This window comes from Pseudorca crassidens, chromosome 4, assembly GCF_039906515.1.
Source record: "Pseudorca crassidens isolate mPseCra1 chromosome 4, mPseCra1.hap1, whole genome shotgun sequence".
Lineage (NCBI taxonomy): Eukaryota > Metazoa > Chordata > Mammalia > Artiodactyla > Delphinidae > Pseudorca > Pseudorca crassidens.
Window position 1 is genome coordinate 75,654,011 of NC_090299.1, and position 24,643 is coordinate 75,678,653.

The 24,643-nt window shown below is 42.1% G+C and overlaps 1 protein-coding gene and 1 long non-coding RNA gene across 17 annotated transcripts in view; one reads left to right on the top strand and one right to left on the bottom strand.

Moving 5' to 3' along the window:
- Positions 1 to 24,643, bottom strand: part of HOPX (HOP homeobox) — a 66,337-nt gene that overhangs the window by 32,299 nt on the left and 9,395 nt on the right. The gene's annotated exons all lie outside the window — the stretch shown is intronic.
- The window catches only part of LOC137223755 (uncharacterized), a 241,897-nt gene that overhangs the window by 13,658 nt on the left and 203,596 nt on the right, over positions 1 to 24,643 (top strand). For 10 of the 16 annotated variants that reach the window (XR_010943037.1, XR_010943044.1, XR_010943036.1 and 7 more), the window contains 5 exons: positions 419 to 583; positions 1,969 to 3,274; positions 6,500 to 6,744; positions 9,108 to 9,240; positions 17,262 to 17,412. This is a non-coding gene — a long non-coding RNA (uncharacterized lncRNA). The remainder of the gene's footprint in view (positions 1 to 418; positions 584 to 1,968; positions 3,275 to 6,499; positions 6,745 to 9,107; positions 9,241 to 17,261; positions 17,413 to 24,643) is intronic. The other 6 variants (XR_010943048.1, XR_010943042.1, XR_010943049.1 and 3 more) reach the window with 6 other exon arrangements.

The window sequence follows — 24,643 nt, forward strand, 5'->3', positions numbered from 1 at the left end:
TTTTCCCTCTAGACTCCCACCTGTTAAAAACACTTTCCAGTGTGGGGATGACACGGGTTCTCTTTCTTTAATCTTCTCCACAACACCCCACCCCAAGGATTCCCTAAGGGCTTAAGTTTTTGGAACAAGAAGCAAATACTTACAAACTATATGTTTTCTCCCTTGTACATCCCTTCCTTAAGGCAATGAGGCCAGAGCCTGCTGGGATGGAAGGAAGGGAAAGGAACCCTACAGAGAAAAAGGAAGAAACCCATATTTCAGAGTATTATTTGGCCATGTATTTTATTTGTATGGAGGCCTTATCTCCCTTAGTATATTTTAGACTGTCTGATAGCATGAGTTGTTTTCTCATGTCCTCCCTAGCATTTGTGGAGTGAAAAGGTGTGCCCTTGACAATCTCTGGTTGTTCTTCCTTTAGCCTTGACCAGCTTTGAGGACAGCTCTGGAGCGCTCCTGTGGGGTCGTGATGGTCACATCCCCGCCGCTACATCGTAAGACTTCCGTTCCTAGTCACTGCCAGCTATTACATTTTGGGCCACCTTTGGAGACATTGGATACCTCTGAACACAGTTCACCAGAACAGGTGAAATTTTAAAACTTTTTTTTTTTTTTTTTGTGGTACGTGGGACTCTCACTGTTGTGGCCTCTCCGGTTGCGGAACACAGGCTCCGGACACGCAGGCTCAGCGGCCATGGCTCATGGGCCCAGCCACTCCGCGGCATGTGGGATCTTCCCGGACTGGGGCACGAACCCATGTCCCCTGCATCGGCAGGCGGACTCTCAACCACTGTGCCACCAGGGAAGCCCTAAAACTGTTTTTCATCAAATAGAAAAGGTTTGGTCCAAATTATTAAGAGGATGGTGAATGTTATAACCATACTACTATGGCAGGGGGAGGGAAGGGGTAGAAACCTTCATACATTGAGTCTCCTACCCCAAAATGCCACAGTGCTTCTCCAGAATCCTCACATCAGATACTCCTCTAGGCTGAAGCACTGAAGGCCTGTCTTAAAATGTAAACGTGCTCTTTGGTGATGCTCTTAGATGACCTTGGTTACTCAGTAAAGAGCAAACCCTGAAGGAATGAGACACAGGACAGGTAAGTTTTGATGAAACAAGGTGGGAGGGGGAAAGGAGAAGACCACAGCCTCCCATGGCAGACTGGGGTGAGAAATGGAATATGAAAGGGTCTCAGAAACGAACTCAAAGGTTTGTAATTTTGTCCAAGATGGGTAGGCCCTGCATCTGTGGTAAGGGGGTGTGTGAGCCCATCAACTTTCTTTTTTGTGAGTTGTCCGATGAGCATTTTATTCATTCTCCCCTCAACTCTGCAGGGAGCCTGCAGCTGTGGTATTTAGCTCCCCCGGGGTTTCCATTGTGTGGGCTGGAGTCCCAGGGCCCTGGGTGGCTCACCACTGGGAGGGCACCACGCTGATGGAGAAGGGGGAATAAGCTCTTCTTTGCTCCAAGCACTTCTCCTCGCCTGCTTCCACTGCCTAGGGCTGATGGGGTTCTCCACGCCCCCCACCCCTCACAGCCCTGAACCTTGTCAAGGCCATTAACTTTTTTTTCACCTGTATCAATTTAAGAATTTTTATTGAGATGTAATTGACAGCTAACATTATATTAGTTTCAGGTGTGCAACATAATGACTCGCTATTTGTATGAAACACTGAGGCTGGGTGCTGAGCAGCAGATCTAGTGAGGGTGGGTCCAGGCCTCATTCACCCCTGCACCCCAGCGCCCAGCCCTGTGTCTGCCACCTCGGGGCCACTCCTGCAATGTGTGCTGTGCTGAAATGAGCTGCATTTAGTCCATGTTTGTGGAATTTGGGTCTACCTCCCCAAGCCTTTTAATATCCCCAAATAAGTGTCAGGCTCTGAAAAAGATAAATTGATTTTACTAATTGACTCAGGTGATTCTAATTCTTTGTCTTTGCTTTTCTAATTGTTCTCCGTGCTCCGCAAGTATCAAGGAGTGCAACGTGCAAAGAAGTAGAAAGCAAAAGGAAAGACCCCTTCTTATCGTCAGACCAGACTTTCATGTGCTTTTGTGGAATAAGTATTTTGTACCAGGACTGGACAACAAAGTGGGTTCCTGATGAGAGAAGATGAAAGGAATGACCGCGTTGGCCAGGATGGGGATATCAAAGGCTTTCTCTTCCCTCTGGCCAGCTGCTCAGCTCCTTGGAGCAAAACAACCCGTCTGTCTGGGATTTGTGTTAGACCTGATCCTGCTGTGGCTTTTCCCCAGACTGTGTAAGGCAAGTTCCCTGCTTATTATCCTTGTTTAGACTCAGCTAAACTCATAAACAGGACCTCTTAGGTTGCTGCTATTGTTTTGAAACTTTCTGGGCTTTGAAGATGGTCTGTGATTGATTTATTAATTACAGAAACTCGAATTCTTGGTTCATTAACCCTCACAGCTCCCAACTCTTGGTGCAAATGAAATAACTTAGTTGAAGTGCAGCTGAATTATCTAAACCTGCAAAAGATTTTAAATGGTTGCTGTTTGACCTTGTGGTATATGTGCGGCAAACTGTTCTCTGAACCCCATACAGGACATGTAAGAAAGGAGATTTGAAATCAAAACTGTCCTGGGAGTGAGACGTATGGTCACTTTATGTATATTGCATATGACTTGGTTAACGAAGTCATTTGCCTAAACTTGTTTTGCTTAGACAGATATTATAACTACTTGTATTCTGTAACCTCACACCAATTTGAAGGTATGGCAAACAGTTGTGGGTAAGAGAAAGACGGGAAGAGACAGACTGGTTCAGGTGTTCTGAATGAATGTTTTGGAGATACAGGTGCTACTGATCTAAAATTAGTTATTTGTATTTTATTATATTATTTCCATTACGTAGCATATATTAATACAATATATAAGTATATACATTATATTAAATTTAATGTATTCTATTAATATATAATGCATTAATATGAACATATTTAATTTATTGATAAATATATTACTTTACATTTGATATATTAATATATAACATATAATGTATGTTATAGTAAATATAAATTATATATATTTAATTGGAAGTCCCTTTAGTAAATAAAACAACTTGTGCTGTGATGGCTCAGTGAATGCTGTTTGGTTAAGCACCTGAATTCCAGCTGCCTTACTTTAGAGGCGAGAGTGCCTCACGGCCAAGCTTTAGTTTAGTTTATCATTTTGCCTCATTTTGCCTTTGCAGAAAGTCATCATACGAGTTATCTATTTCTGTGTAACAAGCTAACCTACAGCTCAGTGGCTTAAAATTGTAAGTGTTTATTATCTCAGTTTCTGTGGGCCTTGAATCTGGGTGCAGCTTAGATGGTTGCTTTAGCTCCTTGCTGGCTGTCGACTAGAAACTTCCCTCAGTTCTTTGACATGTGGGCCTCCCCACAGGGCAGTGCCCAGCGTGGCAGCAGGATCCTCAGAGTGAGCGAGAGTGAGCAAAAGAGAGCAAACAGAAGCCTGTCTTTCTGTAACCTAATCTTGGAAGTGACACCCCATCAATTTTGTCACAGGGTCTAGCCCAGTCAAGGGGAGGGGATTCCACAAGAGCATGAATATCGGGTGTAGGGATTTGAAGCCATCTTAGGTGGTGCCTGCCCCAGCTAAAGAGAGAAAAGTGACTTTTTACTTATCACAGGATACTATCAAGAAAGTGAAAAGACAATCCACAGAATGGGAGAAAATATTTGCAAACCACATATGGAATAAAGGTCTAATATCCAAAATACATAAAAAGCTCTTAGAGCTCAGCAATAAAAAGACAAATAACCCAATTTAAAAATAGGCAAAGGATTTACATAGACATTTCTCTAAAGAAGGTATATAAATGGCCAATAAGTGCATGAAAAGATGCTCAGCATCATTAGTCACTAGGAAAATGCAAATCAAAATCACAATGAGTACCACTTCATACATACTATATTTTATTTTATTTTATTTTTTAATTAATTTTTTTACTGGAGTATAGTTGATTTACAGTGTTGTGTTAGTTTCTGCTGTACAGCAAAATGAATCAGTTATACATATATCCCCTCTTTTTTAGATTCTTTTCCCATATAGGTTATTACAGAGTACTGAGTAGAGTTCCCTGTGCTATACAGTAGGTTCTTATTAGTTACCTATTTTATATAGAGTAGTATGTATATGTCAATCCCAATCTTCCAATTTATCTCTCCCTGCTCCTTCCCCCTGGTAACCATAAGTTTGTTTTCTACATCTGTGACTCTATTTCTGTTTTGTAAATAAGTTCATTTGTACCAGTTTTTACATTCCACATATAAACGATATCATATATTTGTCTTTCTCTGCCTGAGTTCTTTCACTCAGTATGACAATCTCTAGGTCCATCCATGTTCTATATTTTTTTTTAATGAAGAATAACAGATGTTGACAACAATATGGAAAAACTGGAATCCTCACACACTGAGGTATAAAATGGTGCAGCCACTGTGGCAGCAGTTTGGCAGTTCCTCCAAAAGTTAAATATAGAATTACCACATGACCCAGCAATGCCACTCCTACATAGGTATACACCCACGAGACATGAAAATACACATTCACAAAAAAACCTTGTACATGAATGATCGTAGCAGCATTATTCATAATAGCCAAGAAGTGGAAATAATGCAAATGGCCATCGACTAATGAATGTAAAAACAAAATGTAGTATATCCATGGAATGTTACTCAGCCATAAAAAGAAATGAAGCACTGATACATGCTACAACATGAATGAACCTTGAAAACATTATGCTAACTGAAAAAGGCCTGACACCAAAGGCCACATAGTGTATGATTCCATTTATATGAAATGTACAGAATAGGAAAATCTGTAAAGACAGAAAACAGATTAATGTTTGCCAGGGGCTTGGAGGAAGGGGGAATAGGGACTGCCTGCTAATAGGTACAGAGTCTCTTTTTGAGGTGGTGGAAATGTTCTGAAATTATATAGTGGTGCGGGTCACACAACTCTGAGAATACACTAAAATCCACTGAACTGTACACTTAAAATGATGAATTTTATGTTATGTGAATTTTATCTCAATAAGAATTCTTTTTTAAGTTACTATGACCAATGGTAACAAATATTTACTGAATGTTTGGTAGCCTGCTAAGTACCCTGCTGTGTCTGGGTTCTAGAACCCAGGTCAGTGGTTTTCAACCTCAGTGGCACATTAAAATCACGTGGGAGCTTTTAAAATTTTTGATGTCCAGGCCACACCCCAGACCAGTTAAATCATAATCTCTAGGGTAGAATCCAGGCCTCAGTGGTTTTTAGGGTGCCGCATGAAATTCCATCGTGCGGCCAAGTTTGAGAACCGCCAGCCTAGAGCATCATGACTCCTCAGCAAGTTGGGTTCCCTCAAGAAGTGACCACTCTCACACCCTATCTTCTTTCCATTAACAGTAATCAGCAAAGAAAGCCGCTTGTCCTCAAGGACAGACTCCTCCTCCAAGTCAAGACAGCCCCTTAGTTTCTCCTAATTCACCACTATTTTCCTTTCTGTGGGTGACCCAGAATGTTCAGTAATTTAAAGAGGGAATATTTTATGCTTTGCAGTGTTTTTCTCATTTTGGATTAGGTTGCTGTGATTCAGCTGTGGGCAGAGAATCATTTGTTCCACTTTGGAACAAAAGTTGAATTCTGTCCAAATGGGTTGGCACTTTTGCCCTGAAAAACCTGGATTTTATAGTTTATGAAGTTCTGAGCAAAAACCTAAGATGAAATGAGCTAGAAATGTGAGGACTTTTACTGGGCCTATGTGCTCTCTTTTGTATTTATCATCTAACTGTAATACTTTAGTTTATTTAACCATCTTCTTGGCCTCCCAGAGCCTTAGCCGTTAGTGTCCTAAATCCTCCGTTGCCAGCAGCACAGCAACCTGCTTTTGCGCGGTATTCATTCTGTTTGGCAGACCCATGTGGTCTTGTGTCCCAAACCACGAGTGGTCCTAGTTAAATCCACCAATCAAAGTACTAACTTTTTTTTTCATTTGTCCCCAGAAGCTGAAGCCAATTTGTGAAAAAGATGGAAATGGGTTAAAAAAAAAAAAAAAAAAAAAGAAGTTAGATGATTTTAAAGAGCCATAAAGAAAGGATCAGCTACAGCTACTTTAGGCTACAGGAGGACCAGTGAGGTTTTAGCTAGTAACCCACCCTGGTGGTAGGTGATGGGGGTAAATATAGTTGGCCCTCTGTACCCCGGGTTCCACATCTGCAGATTCAACCAACCATGGAACAAAAGATACTTGAAAAAAAATTCCAGAAAATTCCGAAAAGCAAAACTTGAATTTGCCATGCGCAGGCAACTATTTACATAGCATTTACATTGTATTTGCAACTATCTCTATAGCATTTACATTGTATTAGGTATCATAAGTAATCTAGAAATGATTTAAAATATACAGGAGGAAGTACACAGACTATTTGCAAATACTATGCTATTTTATATGAGGGACTTAAGCATCCAAGCATTTTGGTATCTGCAGAGGGTCCTGGAACCAATCACCCAAGGATCCCAAGGGACAGCTGTACACAGGATCAGCTCTGGCACCACTCACAGGGACAACGAGAGAAGAACTCTGGAAGGGAGACTGATCAGAGACTAGCAACTTCCGAAAACTTCTGGCAAGAACACAGAAAATTGCAGAGGCCTGTGGAGTGGAGGAAACCCACCCAGACAAGAAAGGGCAGGGAAGTAACAAGCAGAAGCATGTGGATCTGCCCCTTGAAGGTAGTAGAAATCAGCCATCTTTCTAGAATTAAATAGAGTGCACAAGTCTTGAGTATATATAGCTCAGTGAATTTTTACACATATACACCTATGAAACCACCAGCCAAATCAATACCTAGAACATTTCTATCTTCCCAGAAAATTCTCTCATGCCCCCTCCAGCTCAGTAGCCTCCTCCCCTCACCCAGAAGTAGCCTCTATTCTTATTCATATCACTGTAAATTAGCTTTGCCTTTTCTTGATCATCATATGAATGGAATCATATAGCATATTTTCATTTGTATATGGCTTCTCTTGCATGGCGTAATGTTTTTGAGATCTACCCGTATTGTTATGTGTATCAATAGTTTGTTCTTTTATTATTGCTGCGTAGTATTTCATGATATAAATATGCCACATTGCTTATCCAGTCCTCTGTTGATGGACATTTGGCTTGTTTAAAGTTTGAGGCTATTCTGAATAAAGCTGCTATGAACATTGGGGGTACAGGCCTTTTCATAGACATACACATTCATTTTTCTTGAGGAGATATCTAGGAGTGGAATTTCTGGGTCATAGGGTAGGTATATGTTTAACTTTAGTAGATACTGCCAAACAGTTTTTCAGAGGTGGTTGTATCATTTCACACTTTCACTAACAGTGAGAACTCCAGTGGTTGTTTTTGAGATGAAAAGAAAATCAGCAAATACCTTAACCTGGGCCAACTTCCTGGCAGCATAAAATTTGGGATATTTGCGGTTGAGTGATGAAAGAAAAACAATAAAAACAGAGGCCAGGGAGGGGCCTGTAACTGTCCCACCCCAACCAGTACCAGCAGGAAGGAAACCCTACAGCTATTTTGGGATAGTTTCCTAGCAGGGACATTAGCTATTTAAAAGGGAAAGGGATTTGATAGGAAGGGAGATGCTAAAGTTGTTTCCAATTAACCTGTTGGAAAACAGTAATTAAAAAAAAAAAAGCAGGGTAGGTAGTAATGTTCCTCATACTTTACTGGGCAGGAAAATTCTGGTTAAAAATACAGAATTTGCATTTTTAAAGAGATATCCCAGGTGATATCACTGGTGTTTCAAAAACTACTCCAAAACATTGTTTAGAGGTTCAGCAATGCTAGCACATAATGTGTGCTGGGAATAAAAGTAAGAATATTCCCGTCTCACTCTACATCATAGCACCTTACTGACACTGACCTTTTTGACCATTAAATGTTTTGTTGAGTATTCTTTTAAACACATAAAAATTGGGAGAAAGCTTCCACCTTTCACTTTGCCCCCTGGGGGTCTTCTTCTCAGTAATGCAAGGTTTAAAGTGAGAGTCGGCTTCTTTCCTCCCTTCCTTGTTGCCAAGGAGGATGATCAACCTAGGTGACCCCAATCCCCTTTTAAAAGGATTTACTGTTAGTCTCAATGTAGAGCTCTGAGGAGATATCAGAAACTACTGATACATCATTGCAAAGTTAAAGCTATTTTGGCACATAGTAGGTACCTGACACATGTTGAGGAATTACATTTATTTCATTAAAAAATATATTAAGTGCCTGTGATGTGACAGGCATTATGCCAAAGCAAGGAATACCGTGGTGGAAAAGATAGAGGAGGTTTCTATTTTGAAGAGGTTTGGGTTCTAATGGGGAACTGTATTAGTCAGGGTGGGATAACTTCTCTAATGAAAACACACAGACACCTAATTCTCGGTGGCTTAGCTCAATAAAAAATAGATTCTTCACTCGTTTCGTCTCAGTCTGATTTGGGCTGATGAGAGGATGGGTGTTCTGCTCCATGCAGACCTTCGGGGTCCCAGGCTCCTTCCACATTCTTTTATGTCCGCAGAGCCCTCTCCATTCAGCCAGCAGATTGAAAAGAGAGTTAGGAGACTGCACGGGTAGTTTTCATGATACGGCCAAGCCTTGAAGTGGCAGACATCACTTTACCCACATTGCACTGACCAGGCTGAGACATGTGGCCACACCTAACTGCAGAGGAGGTTGGGAAACATAGCTGAGTATGCAGAAAAGAAAGGAAAGAGTTTGGTGAACACACACAGTCTCTACTGCAGGGGTAGACAAGGAAGTATAATCTGGTGTGGTAAGTGCTGTACTATGGGGAGGTAAAGGGTGCTTGATAATATACAGGAGAGACACCTAACCCATACTGAGCTTGGGCAGAGAATATCCTGAAGGAACTGATGCCTAAGCTGGCAGAAAAAAAGTTCACTGCTCTCTATAATATGGTAACTTGTCCCCTAATGAGATACTACTCCCTTGCATGAACAATTTGTTTAAATCCAAAAAACTTTTTTTTTTTTCCAAAGTAACCATTAGAAAATAATAAGCCCTTTCTTGGGTTCCTCTTGTTCTCTGCTTTAAGGAGAAATGGGCGGAGTCAAGACGGTGGACTAGGAAGACGCATAATTCGTGTCTCCACACAACTAGGGCACCTACAAGGCACTGGTGGGGGACCATGGACGACTAAGGGAACGGGAGGAACCTCCAGTGACCGGGTAGGATGTGAGGCATGGGGGGAGAGAAAGGGGAGTGAAGGGGGAGGAGAAGTGGAGGCCAGGCGGGACTGGTGCCCCTGAGGGGCGGCTAGGGGAGGGGAAGGGATACCACACCCGAAGGGGGAAATTGGGGGACCATTGGGAGGGCGGAGGATCAAAAGGGAGCATGGCCAGGCTTCTCCTGCCTACTTGGGCCCCCCAGAGCCTGCTGAGATCCCGGGCCTGATCCTCTGCCCACCGAGGCCCCCTCCAGCTGGGCGGGTCCTGGGGGAGTGGGAGGGAGGGAAGGCAGAGCAAAAGTAAAGGCCGGACCTCCGAGACTGAAACCCCTGAGGGTCGGCTGGGGTAGGGGAGGAGTTCCTACACCCAGCGGGACCCACCCATGGTGAGGGGTCCAGCGGCGACGGGGGAGACCCTGGGGGAGATGGGGGGGAGGGGCACAAAGGAACGGAAGGGAACGGGGCCAGCGCTTTCCCTGTCCACTTAGGCACCGGGGAGCCTGTTGGGCTCCCGGGCCTCAGATCCTCCCTTATAATGCGTAGAGCCCAAGCCCCGCCCCTACACCCCCACCCAGGGCCCCACCTCTACACTCTGTGACCCCCTCTGAGACCCCCTCCAACGCGCTGGGGCTAAACCCCACCCACACATCCTCACCCAGGGCTCTACCTCCAAACTCTGGAACTCCACACTCCGAAAGCCCCCCTTTCCACGTGCTGCCTCTCCCCTTCTGTGCAGATCCTAAGCAGAGGTCCCACCCCACGCTTGAACGGCACCCTGCCTAGGCCCTGCCCCCAAAGCCTTTTCTGGCTGCGTGTGTCCCGAGCCTAGGCCCCTCCCCATGCTCAAACGTCACCCCCACCCACCCACCTAGGGCCTGCCCCACCCTAAACCCCACCCCTCCTAAACCCCACCCCTCCTAAAGCCCCCATAGTCAAGGCTTTTTTATTTTATTTTATTTTATTTTATTTTCTCCTCTTTTAGATTGGGGTTCTGTTTTACCTTGTTGATTCACTGCAGTTGATTCTTTCATATTTTTATTTTTCCTAATAAATCTTTTATTTTTCTAATTTTATTCTTTATACTTTGTTACTATTCTCTCCTTTTCGCTTGTTCCCCCCCCTTTTTTCTTTTCTTTTTTCTGTTGTGATTTTATTTTACCTTGTTGCAGTTGTTTCAATTATATTTTTCCTATTATTCTTTGATATTGTACTGCTCCTTTCTTTCTTTCTTTCTTTTTTTTACTGCGCCACAAAGCTTGTGGGATCTTGGTTCCCAGGCTGGAGGTCAGACCTGAGCTCCTGTGGTGGGAGCTCTGAGTCCAAACTACTGGACTAACAGAAAACCTCAAACCCCAGGGAATATCAATTGGAGTGAGGCCTCCAGGAAGTCTTCATCTCAGCGCCAAGACCTGGCTCTATCCAACTGCCTGCAAACTCCAGGGCTGGATGCCTCAGGCCAAACAACCAGTAAGACAGGAATACAGCACCACCCATCAAAAAAGAAAAAAAAAAAAAACGACAAAAAATATGTTACAGACGAAGGAGCAAGGTAAAAACCTACAAGACCAAATAAATGAAGATGAAGTAGGCAACCTACCTGAAAAAGAATTCGGAGTAAAGATAGTAAAGATAATACAAAATTTCAGAAACAGAATGGAGAAAATACAAGAAATATTTAACAAGGATCTAGAAGAACTAAAGGCAAACAAACAGTGATGAACAACACAGTTACTGAAATTAAAAATAGTCTAGAAGGAATCAATAGCAGAATAACTGAGGCAGAAGAACGGATAAGTTAGCTGGAAGATAAAATGGTGGAAATACCTGCTGAGGAGCAGAATAAAGAAAAAAAAATGAAAAGAATTGAGGACAGTCTCAGAGACCTCTGGGACTACATTAAATGCACCAACATTCGAATTATAGGGGTCCCAGAAGAAGAGAAAAAGAAAGGGTCCCAGAAAATATTTGAAGAGATTATAGTTGAAAACTTCCCTAACATGGGAAAGGAAATAGTCAATCAAGTCCAGGAAACACAGAGAGTACCATACAGGATAAACCCAAAGAGAAACATGCCGAGACACATATTAATCAAACTATCAAAAATTAAATACAAAGGAAAAATATTAAAAGAAGCAAGGGAAAACAATAAATAACATACAAGGGAACTCCCATGAGGTTAACAGCTGATCTTTCAGCAGAAACTCTGCAAGCCAGAAGGGACTGGTAGGACATATTTAAAGTGATGAAACGGAAAAACCTACAACCAAGATTACTCTACCCAGCAAGGATCTCATTCAGAGTCAGTGGAGAAATTAAAACCTTTACAGATAAGCAAAAGTTAAGAGAATTCAGCACCACCAAACCAGCTTTACAACAAATGCTAAAGGAATTTCTCAAGCCAGGAAACACAAGACAAGGAAAAGACCTACAAAAACAAACCCAAAACAATTAAGAAAGTGGTAATAGGAACATACATATCAATAATTACCTTAAAAGTAAATGGAAAGACATATGGGAACATATGTATATGTATAACTGATTCACTTTGTTATAAAGCAGAAACTAACACACCATTGTAAAGCAATTATACCCCAATAAAGATGTTAAAAAAAAAACAGTAAATGGATTAAATGCTCCAACCAAAAGACATAGACTGGCTGAATGGATACAAAAACAAGACCTGTACATATGCTGTCTACAAGAGACCAACTTCAGACCTAGGGACACATACAGACTGAAAGTGAGGGGATGGAAAAAGATATTCCATGCAAATGGAAACCAAAAGAAAGCTGGAGTAGTAATTCTCATATAAGACAAAATAGACTTTAAAATAAAGACTATTACAAGAGACAAAGAAGGACACTACATAATGATCAAAGGATCAATCCAAGAAGAAGATATAACAATTGTAAATATTTATGCACCCAAGATAGGAACACCTCAATACATAAGGCAAATGCTAACAGCCATAAAAGGGGAAATCGACAGTAACAAGGAATAGTAGGGGACTTTAACACCACACTTTCACCAAAGGACAGATCATCCAAAATGAAAATAAATAAGGAAACACAAGCTTTAAATAACACGTTAAACAGGATGGACTTAATAAATACTTACAGGACATTCCATCCAGAAACAACAGAATACACTTTCTTCTCAAGTGCTCATGGTAAATTCTTCAGGATAGACCATATCTTGGGTCACAAATCAAGCCTTGGTAAATTTAAGAAAATTGAAATCATATCAGGTATCTTTTCTGACCACAACACTATGAGACTAGATACCAATTACAGGAAAAAAACTGTAAAGTACAAACACATGGAGGCTAAACAATACACTACTAACTAACCAAGAGATCACTAAACAAATCAAAGAGGAAATCAAAAAATACCTAGAAACAAATGACAATGAAAACATGATGACCCAAAACCTATGGGATGCAGCAAAAGCAGTTCTAAGAGGGACGTTTATAGCAATACAATCCTACCTCAAGAAACAAGAATAATTTGAAACACCCTAACCTTATGCCTAAAGCAATTAGAGAAAAAGAACAAAAAAACCCAAAGTTAGCAGAAGGAAAGAAATCATAAAAATCAGATAAGAAATAAATGAAAAAGAAATGAAGGAAACGTAGCAAAGATCAATAAAACTAAAAGCTTGTTCTTTGAGAAGATAAACAAAATTGATAAACTATTAGCGAGACTCATCAAGAAAAAAAGGGAAAAGACTCAAATCAACAGAATTAGAAATGAAAAAGACGTAACAACTGACACTGCAGAAATACAAAGGATCATGAGAGATTACTACAAGCAACTCTATGCCAATAAAATGGACAACCTGGAAGAAATGGACAAATTATTAGAAAAGCACAACCTTCCAAGACAGAACCAGGAAGAAATAGAAAATATAAACAGACCAACCACAAGCACTGAAATTGAAACTGTGATTAAAAATCTTCCAACAAACAAAAGCCCAGGACCAGATGGCTTCACAGGCGAATTCTGTCAAACATTTAGAAGAGCTAGCAGCTATCCTTCTCAAACTCTTCCAAAATATAGCAGAGGGAGGAACAGTCCCAAACTCATTCTGCGAGGCCACCATCACCCTGATACCAAAACCAGACAAAGATGTCACAAGAAAGGAAAACTACAGGCCAATATCTCTGATGAACACAGATGCAAAAATCCTCAGCGAAATACTAGCAAACAGAATCCAACAGCACATTAAAAGGATTATACACCATGATCAAGTGAGGTTTATCCCAAGAATGCGAGGATTCTTCAATATATGGAAATCAATCAATGTGATACACCATGTTAACAAATTGAAGGATAAAAACCATATGATAATCTCAGTAGATGCAGAAAAAGGTTTTGAGAAAATTCAACACCCATTTGTGATAAAAACTCTCCAGAAAATGGGCATAGAGGGAACCTACTTCAACATAATAAAGGCCATATATGACAAACCCACAGCAAGCATCATACTCAATGGTGAAAAACTGAAAACATTTCCTCTAAGATCAGGAACAAGACAAGGTTGCCCACTCTCACCACTGTTATTCAACATAGTTTTGGAAGTTTTAGCCGCAGCAATCAGAGAAGAAAAAGAAATAAAAGGAATCCAAATAGGAAATGAAGACGTAAAACTGTCACTGTTTTCAGATTTTATTATACTATACATAGAGAATACTAAAGATGCCACCAGAAAACTACTAGAGCTAATCAATGAATTTGGCAGAGTAGCAGGATACAAAATTAATGCACAGAAATCTCTTGCATTCCTATACACTAATGATGAAAAATCTGAAAGAGAAATTAAGGAAACACTCCCATTTACCATCGCAACCAAAAGAATAAAATACCTAGGAGTAATCCTACCTAAGGAGACAAAAGACCTGTATGCAGAAAACTATAAGACACTGATAAAAGAAATTAAAGATGATACAAACAAGATGGAAAGATACACCATGTTCTTGAATTGGAAGAATCAACATTGTGAAAATGACTGTACTACCCAAAGCAATCTACAGATTCAGTGTAATCCCTATCAAACTACCAATGGCATTTTTCACAGAACTAGAACAAAAAAATTGCACAATTTGTATGGAAACACAAAAGACCCTGAATAGCCAAAGCAATCTTGAGAAAGAAAAACGGAGCTGGAGGAATCAGGCTCCCGGACTTCAGACTATACTACAAAGTTACAGTAATCAAGCCAGTATGGTACTGGCACAAAAACAGAAATATAGATCAATGGAACAGGATAGAAAGCCCAGAGATAAACTGACACACATGTGGTCACCTTATCTTTGATAAAGGAGGCAAGAATATACAATGGAGAAAAGAAAACCTCTTCAATAAGTGGTGCCTGGAAAACTGGACAGCTACATGTAAAAGAATTGAACTAGAACACTCCCTAACACCATACACAAAAATAAGCTCAAAATGGATTAAAGATCTAAATGTACGGCCAGACACTATAAAACTCTTAGAGGAAAACATGGGCAGAAACTCTATGACGTAAATCATAGCAAGATCTTTTTTGACCCACCTAGAGAAATGGAAATCAAAACAAAAATAAATAAGTGGGACTAATGAAACTTAAAAGCTTTTGCACAGCAAAGGAAACCATAAAAAAAAGACCAAAAGACAATCCTCAGAATGGGAGAAAATATTTGCAAACGAAGCAACTGGCAAAGGTTTAATCTCCAAAATTTACAAGCAGCTCATGCAGCTCAATATCAGAAAAACAAACAACCCAATCCAAAAATGGGCAGAAGACCTAAATCGACGTTTCTTCAAAGAAGATATACAGATTGCCGACAAACACATGAAAAGATGCTCAACATCAGTAATCATTAGAGAAATGCAAATCAAAACTACAATGAGGTATCACCTCACACCGGTCAGAATGGCCATCATCAAAAACTCTACAAACAATAAATGCTGGAGAGGGTGTGGAGAAAAAGGAACCCTCTTGCACTGTTGGTGGGAATGTAAACTGATACAGCCACTATGGAGAACAATATGGAGGTTCCTTAAAAAACTAAAAATAGAACTACCATATATGACCCAGCAATCCCACTACTGTGCATATACCCTGAGAAAACCATAATTCAAAAAGAGTCATGTACCAAAGTGTTCATTGCAGCTCTATTTACAATAGCCAGGAGGTGGAAACAACCTAAGTGTCCATCATCGGATGAATGGATAAAGAAGATGTGGCACATATATATACAATGGAATATTACTCAGCCATAAAAAGAAATGAAATTGAGTTACTTGTAGGTGAGGTGGATGGACCTAGAGTCTGTCATACAGAGTGAAGTAAGTCAGAAGGAGAAAAACAAATACTATATGCTAACATATATATGGAATCTAAAAATAACTGGTTCTGATGAATCTAGGGGCAGGACAGGAATAAAGACACAGGCATAGAGAATGGACTTCAGGACACGGGGAGGGGGAAGGATAAGCTGGGACGAAGTGAGAGAATAGCATTGATATATATACACTACCAAATTTAAAATAGATAGCTAGTGGGAAGCAGCTGCATAGCACCGGGAGATCAGCTCAGTGCTTTGCGACCATCTAGAGGGGTGGGATAAGGAGGGTGGGAAGGAGATGCAAGAGGGAGGGGATATGGGGACATGTGTATGCATATAGCTGATTCACTTTGTTATACAGCAGAAACTAACACAACATTGTAAAGCAAATATACTCAATAAAGATGTTGAAAAAAAAGATAATACTGAAATACACAAAGCAAAAAAAAAAAAAAGGGTGTGAGAATTCCCTGGTGGTCCAGTGGTTAGGACTCGGTGCTTTCACTGCCCAGGGCCCGGGATCAACCTGGTCGGGGAGTCAGGGAACTAAGATCCCGCAAGCCGCACAGCTTGGCCAAAAAGGAAAAAGAAAAAAGAAATGGCATAATGTGGCATATGCTGTTGGCTGACTGCTCAAAAGCTATTCCTTCCTTCTTCTTTGAAAAGAAAATGCAAATTTTCTTCAGCTATCAAACAACAGTGTGTTCTAGGAAAACAGATTCTATGAAATGGGCTGGAATTAGTCTATGGCAACCATGGTAGTCCAATTCACCTTTCATTCATTTGGCAAATATTTAATGAGCTCCTGCTATGTGCCAGTCTGTTCTAAGTGCTGACTATCTTTGCCAGTTATAAGCATGGGGTGGACATGTGGTGCAATTCCAGACAGTGAGGGGCAAGGGGAAGACTGCTGGGGGGCTTCTGGGAAAGGCTTTTCCTCCCTAAAACAATAAAATGAGAGTTGCCTGAAGAGAAAGGCAGGGCTTTCCTTCCTGTGTCCGGATGGTGGGTGGTGTTATGTGAGATGTGGTACTTGGAACTGGAGTAGTAATCTTGCGACCACGAAAAGAAAGAGAAGAGAATCTCAGGGAGGATGACACAGAGCTCTGGCCTAGTTAGGTGGTCAAATTTTCCAAACCTGGAATCCCCTACATTTCTTATATGAGAAAATAGAAAGCCTGATAAGACACTTTCAGTTGGATATTCACTCACTTGTAGCCAAAATCATCCTAACAAATACGTGTGGTTTTGTTGGCGTTGTTTGTTTTGGATTAGAATGAGTGAATATTTTAATAAATGGATGAAGACTCTGATATTTTTTTATTTTCCTCTCAGCTGTCCTGTTTGATCATGGAGGATTTTATATCCCAGACATCTTTATGGATAAAAATCATTTTCCTTGATCTGTCTCCTCCTTTGGCCACTGCAGATCCCCCCCACTGGAAGCTGACATGTTTGGCAGCAAAGCCACGTTCTCTTCTAGGTCCCCTAGATGTGTGCCCCTCGGGGAGCACTCCGTTATGAGGGTGTTTGGGTTTTTTAATGTGGAAGAGGCATCTTCTCATTTGAAGAATCATCTTTCTTTCTGTGAACTTGATAGGCAGGTTCGTTCCTCCCTGCCTCCCCCCCTAAATTTGCTCCCTCCCTTCCTCCCCACCCAACCTCTCTCCCTCTCTCTCCTTCTTTTACCACAGATGAACTGGGCTGTGAGCTGTACTTTCTTTGACCTGTGAGATTTTTGGAGGCTCCTTGAATCTTGTTCAAACATGAACCTGGCAAACTCCATGTCCTAATTCAAAGCGTCCTGACTGAACTCAGTGGAACTCCAGCTAAGGAATTAAGTTGGTAAGCCAATGATATTTGAAATGAATAACGGAGATATTTGGGGATAAGCTTTAATTTTGGAATAAGTATGTCAAAGAGCTTTTGCTGGAACGATTTGGCATAAAGTTGCAAATATTTAAGATGCCACTTGGCTTCTCACTGTCTTGATGATGCCAGTACAGGGGATATCTTTCCCATGCACTGTTGAGATTTGGGTGCTAATGCCTATTGTATCTCATTATTACATTGTTGATCTAAAAGATCATCGTCACCCTTTGGGGATTTTCATGTCTGCCCATTTCTTATGTCATTGGTTGTTTTGACTAATAACTATAAGTCAAGGGAGAAGTGTGGCATTGGTTAGGGTACTGACAGGAAATAGATGGCAGAAGTAATTAAGACAATTTAATGAAAGGACTCTACAAAGATTTGAGGAGTTTTAAGGGAAATCAAGAAGGGTAGTGAAACACTGGGGCTAATAAGTGTTACTACCTCTAGGATTAGAATAGGTCAAGGAGAGGAAGAGGTTACTGAAAGCTGGAGAGACTTATAGCTGTGCAAAGGGCCTCGTGACAGAGGCTGTGGCCTTGGCTAGAAGAGCATAGTCACTGTCAAACCATGACTCTGGAAGGACGTAGACTGGGAAAAAATACCCTGATCTTACTCTACTCTTATCCTCTGATCTCCTGCTAGTGACTATCATTGGCTAAACCCCAGCAGAAGTCAGGGGGCAAAGGAGCCTGGCTGAGGTATCTGTAATGTCACCCTCCTTGGCCACAGAGTCGGGTAGAAAAGGATGCCGAGTGGATGTGGATGGACAAATAGGACTATCCATTTGTGTGCCTTCATTTTCCTTGTCAATAACTTTAGAATCAGTTGGTAGGTAGGCAGATCCTAGACCCATTCTTTAATCTATATGCCTTTATTGCTTAGGGTATAGGCTAGACTCTATAATAAGAGATCCCCAACACTGTGACTTAATCAAGATGTAACTTTATTTCTCTATCAGGTATAGTCCTATATAGAAGGCCAGGGTTGGTGCAATGACTTGATGGTGCTGAGTGCTTTGGTAGATTATTAGTTCTGCTGAAAAAAGTATTTTCAGTCTTCTTCCTCTGGAAATAAGGAAGAAATGTGCTCTTCTGCCCCCTTGGGGTTAGTTGTGGTCATGCAACTTGCTTTGGCCAGTGAAATGTGAGTGTAAGGTGTGTCACAGAAGCACTTGGTTGCCAGCGCAAGGCTTTCGCACTCCTTTCCCTGTTCACTGAAATTTGTGGAAGCACTACTGATATGAAGGACAGCCATCCTGAAGAGTTTCTCAGAGCTGCAGCAGATTTGTGGAAGTGAGAAGTAAAGCATTGCTTTTAGGCCACTGAGATCAGAAGTTGGTTATTAGTGCAGCTAAACCTGCTATTTCCTGACTAATACAGAGACCCAGGCTCTTTCTGTTTTGTTGCCCTCCGGCACCTAAGGGATTGCGGTCATCTGCATGATATGAGACAACCAATTACCATAGTCACATTCTAGCTCATGGGAAGTGGGAAGGAGAAACAAGAGAGCACACTTAGTTTTTTAGGGACATGACCTGGAAGTAGCACACATCACCTCACTGACCACATCCAGAGCTTTAGTTATCTATTGCTGGCTAACACGTTATCCCAAAGCTTAGCAGATTAAAACAACAGACCTTTATTCTATCAAACCATTTCAGGAGCAGCTTAGCTGGGTGGTTGTGGCTCAGGGGCTGCAGTTGTCTGAAAGCTAGACAGGGGCTGGAGGACGCACTTCCAAGCTCACTCACAGGGTTCTTGGCAGACCTCTTTCCTCACTGGCTGTTTTCAGGGGCCTTAGTTCCTTGCCACGTGGACCTCTCCACATGGCAGCTGCCTTTCCCTGGAGCAACTAATCCCAGAGAGAGAGAGAGAGAGAGAGAGGCAGAGAGAGAGAGAGAAGCTGCAGTGTCTTTTAGAAACTAATCTCAGAAGTGACACATCATCATTTCTGCTTTTTTTACTGGGTCACACAGACCAACCCCTGTTCAGTGTGGGAAGGACCTATGCACATGTGTGAATACCAGAAGGCAGAGCTCATTGGAGGCTGGCTATAAAACCTAACTATATGGGAAGTGAGCAAATTTAGTCTTTAGCTGGGCAGCCATTCTCCTCAGATAAAATTACAGGAAGAAAGAGAGAAGGGCTAAGGGGACAACCAGAATTCTCTGCCTCAGCTCTCCCCCTCTGGAGAAAGGGGACATAAATATATATACATATATATACAGTTTTTCTCATACATGAACACACATTCTGTATCTTGAAAAGATTCTAAGCTTCTAGATCATGGTTCCTATGCTATGCCTCGAGGATTCTTATCCTCAGCATCACTATCCCCAGAAACTTGCCTTCTTCACTCCCAGGCAATGCCAAATTCCAAAGTAGAAACCTTTTTTTTTTAAAAAAAGGGGTGGGGAGAGGAAGCCTCCATCTGGGAGAAAGAGAAAGAAAATCCTTCTGCATTGCTCATCTGGAATTCCAAGGATGAGTCATAGGAACTGTGAGTCAGTTTGTCATTGTATCTGGGTAGTTGGATGAGTTTTGTAAATTGAGATTCAAGTCCAATGTTTCTCATATTTTTCTTTTTTTTTCTTTCTTTTTTTTTTTTTTTTTTTGCGGTACACGGGCCTCTCACTGTTGTGGCCTCTCCTGTTGCGGAGCACAGGCTCCGGACGCGCAGGCTCAGCGGCCATGGCTCACGGGCCCAGCCGCTCCATGGCATGTGGGATCTTCCCAGACCGGGGCACAAACCCATGTCCCCTGCATCGGCAGGCGGACTCGCAACCAGTGCGCCACCAGGGAAGCCTTCTCATATTTTCCTAAGTTTAGGTGGTGAACTCTTACAAGAAGCCACATTGAAATTTATGTTTACAGGAGTACATCCCCAGTGCAGCAGTGCTGAAATATTTGTCAGAATACAGCTGATGGTGAAGCTGAAGGGAGAGGCTCTCTAGAAACCTTTGCTTCTTCATGCCTATAATAGTTCATAGAGACCACACCATCAAAGCACCAGCCTTCTGAAAACCAAGAAATCTTATTGTCCTTCCTTGTCAACATAAACCGTGGCTCATGTCCTGCATCCCTGCCTGACTTACATGTGCTCCACTACCTCCTAGTACTTCCATCATGGGATGAGAATATGAAGTTTTAAATTATACCATTATTATTGCTAGTTACTTTGACATTGAGTTTGGGCAGGGATACATTTGAAACGATGTGAGGTTTTAAAATGACCCTTTAGTGGACGGTGGAATATGTGAACAAGATTTCTACATGGAGGTGGCCAGGGTTGAGGGCGAGTAGCCAGATGTCCCCAGGAAGGTAACAAAATCATATCTACCATATGTTTGCACTTAATTCAAAAACGTATGTACTTAATATCCATATATTATCTACCTGTTAGTAATCATCTTTTCCATTAATATGGAAAAATAATCTTTTTTCTCAAGTCCCCAGTGATTGAGAAATGTCTGGTACTCTGTCCAGTTACTTTCAGGGTTTGTTGGCCTATGTATTCCTGGCTCTCTTCTACTCTAAGTTCCTGCTTCTCCTGGATTCATAATTCCCCTAGTGGCCAATATTCCTCCTTCTACGCACTCCTCTCTTCCTTTCTTCCCTCTCCCATTAGTTAGGATTCTTTTTGCTGCAAATGACAGACACACCAAGAAGGGAATTCACTAGTTCACAGAGCTAGGAAGGCTGGGATGGCCTGAGGGAAGAGTGGACCTAGCTGCTGTCTGTCTGTCTGTCTGTCTCTTTCTCTAACTTCCATCTCTGCTTGCCTCCATTCTCTCTCATTACAGTGTAACCTTCTCTACGTGGCTGGGTAGATGGCTGCCTGCAACCCCAGGCCTCCACCCTCACAACTCTCCATGCACGAGGTTAATAGAGAACTGCCCCTCCCGGTCCAGTTGGGAAAACTCTGGTGAGGGATTTTGATTGGCTCAGCTTAGGTCAAGAGCCCACACCTTGGTTCAGTCCCTGTGTGTGAAGGGAGGTGGCTTTGTGATTGGCCAGTCTGGGTCGTGTGTCTAATTCTGAGTAGAGTGGGGAACCTGGGACACTGTGATTAACTGCTCTACCAGGACCACATGAAGTGGGAGGTGTTCCCCAAATGTAAAGGGGTGCTGTTACCCCTTTATAAGAAGAGAGCAGACAGAAGCAGAGCCTCTGCTGTCCACTGTGGGCCACAAATGTGGCCCAAGCATCTCCTTTCCCGGCTCCCAAAGCATCACCAATGCAAGGCTATTTTGTGCAATAGTGCTTTCCTAAAGGTAGAAGATAACAAAGAGCAGTGACTGAATGGCAACAGTGGACCAGCATCGTACAGGTGTTCATTTAAAATGAATATTTGACATTTTGAAGTCTCTGAGCCAAATCCACCAGTCTTCTGGGTCAGCAGACTTGTTGCTGGAGCCTGCACACCCATACCAGATCATTCTTCTCCATCTCTCCTCTCAGTGCCTGAGGGCCCCAGCTAGCCTCCTACCTGAGCATCCAGAGGACACAGTCCCAAGTTCCTGCTACTTTATTGTGCACAGCCACTGAATTCTTCATTTTTTTTTTTTCTCCTTCTAGACCTGTGTTTTATAGCCAACAACGCTCATCAGGACGCTTTCATAAACAAAAGAGCAAACTCTCCCTTAGGAAGAATCTTTCTAAGGATATTGTGATTCATAATAAGAAATACATATGTTTGCTCTTCATCTTACTCCTGGCACACAGCTCCTAAAACCCTTGTAATTTCCTAAGTGATAAGAGTCATGTGAGCATCTTGTGTTACAGGATTTGGTCTTTTGCCCTCAAATAGTTCCAATTTCTGAAGTATCTCCAGAGTGAGAAAGGTGAAGGGAGCATCTTGTTATTCATTAACAAGCCCCTTTCAACCACACCTGAATTTATGTTATGGGGGTGATTTTTGGAGAGCCCCTGGATAACCACTGGATGGGGACTGGTCACTGGGGGAACAAATCAGGTGATTAGAGGGTTGGAACTTTCAGCCCCACCCCTCCCCCTCTGACCTCCAGGGAGGGGAGAGGGGCTGGGAATTGAGTTTAATCGTGAATGGCCAATGATTTTATCAATCACACCTCTATAATGAAACCTCCATAAAAAACCCCTAAAGTACAGGGTTCAGAGAGCTTCTGGGTTGGTGAATAGGTGAAGGTGCTGGGAGAGTGCTGTGCCCAGAGAGGGCCTGGGAGCTCCACATCCTTCCCCTGCATACCTTGCCCTTTGCATCTCTTCCATCTAGCTGTTCCTGAGTTATATCCTTTATAATAAACTGGTAATCTGGTAAGAAAACTTTTCCTGAGTTCCGTGAGCTGCTCTAGCAAATCAATCCAATCCGAGGAGGGGGTCTTGGAAACCTTCAATTTGCAGCCAATCAATCAGAAGCACAGGTAACAACCTGGGCTTGCAACTGGCATCTGAAGTGGGGGGCAGTCTTGTGGGACTGAGCCCTTAACCTGTGGGATCTGATGCTAACTCCAGGTAGACAGTGTCAGACCGAATTGAATTGCAAGACATCCAATTGGTGTCACAGGACTGCTGCATGTGGGGAAAAAACCCCAAATATCTGGTGTCAGAAGTGAAATATTCTGAGTAGAGTGTTGTAGCAGAGAAAAACAAGAGTTTTTCATTTATACATCCTCTCAGAGCAGTGGTTCAAACAGCAGCTATCTCCTAAAATGGTTTCTTCTCCCTGCTCCCTGTGTATTTATGCACTGAAAACATGCCTACCCTCAAGAATATTATGGTTAATATTAGGGTTACCTCTGCATGGTGAGATCATGGTTAATTTTTATGGGTTTGTTTGTTTTATTGTATGTTTGTTTGGGGTTGGTTTTGCTTATCTGTTTCTACAATTAACAAATGAAACTGGTGCCATTCAAGACAAGAGAAAAGGACAGAGCCTGCTGCTTCTGTACCTTTTAGCAAGAAACACAAAACTCTTCCCCAGGACTTCCCTGGTGGTGCAGTGGTTAAGAATCCGCCTGCCAGTGCCGGGAACACGGGTTCAAGCCCTGGTCTGGGAAGATCCCACATGCCGCAGAGTAACTAAGCCCGTGCACCACAACTACTGAGCCTGTGCTCTAGAGCCGCGAGCCACAACTACTGAGCCCACGCACCACAACTACTGAAGCCCACGCGCCTAGAGTCCGTGCTCTGAGACAAGAGAAGCACACGCTTCTGCAATGAGAAGCACATGAACCACAACGAAGAGTAGCCCCCGCTCGCCGCAGCTAGAGAAAGCCTGCACGCAGCAACAAAGACCCACACAGCCAAAAAAAACAAAACAAAAAAACTCTTCCCCAAAGCCTTCTATCACTGCCCCCTCCCCCCTCCCCACACCACCACCACCACCCCTCCCCCCTTAAACCTAAACCTCATTGGCCAGACTGTGTCACATGACCACAGCTCCACGTAAGGAGGTGTAGTATTGTATTTTGGTTTTCCAGCCTCAGCAACCTTGGTAGACAAAGGAGGTAACAGAGAGAGGGGTTGGGAATAATTATCAGGCTAAGCAGCCAACAGTGTCAGCAACAGAAGTAGGACACACAGCGAAGAAAGAGGGGATTGTGCAGAGTTTTTCCCAGCCTGGGGTGGGTATTACCACTTTGCTGTGTGACCCTGGGTGTCCAGAAGAGACTCCTGATATTAAAAGTTAGTTAGAGCTCTGGGTTCTGGTTAACGCTTATCTCAGGCATCAAAATGAACCTTTCCCTGTCCTCATTAGTACTTTGTAGCAGTAGTAATTATTATTATTTTTTCAAATTTCAATCATTTATCTGACCCAGTATATCCAAAACACTATGATTTCAACATGTAACCAAGAGAAAAGTTATGAATGAGAGATTTTACATTTTCTTTTTTCATACTCAGGCTCTGATATCTGGTGTGCACTTTACAGCACGTCTCAGTTTGGATTAGCCACATTTCAAGTGTTCAATAGCCACATGTGGCTAGTGGCTACCAAACTGGACGGCGCAGCAAGCTCTAAAGAGAGCTGATCTAGAGTTAGAGGGAGCTCTAAAAAGATTTTGATCTAGAGCTAGAGCGCTCTAGAGTACTAGCAATAGTAATTATTATTACTATTTACAAAGTGCTTTTTTTCTTTTAGTAGAGTATTGCTATCTTTGTATTACAGTTGAAAAAGTAAACTCAAGGAGGTTAATATTGTTAACAAATTTACATTTAAA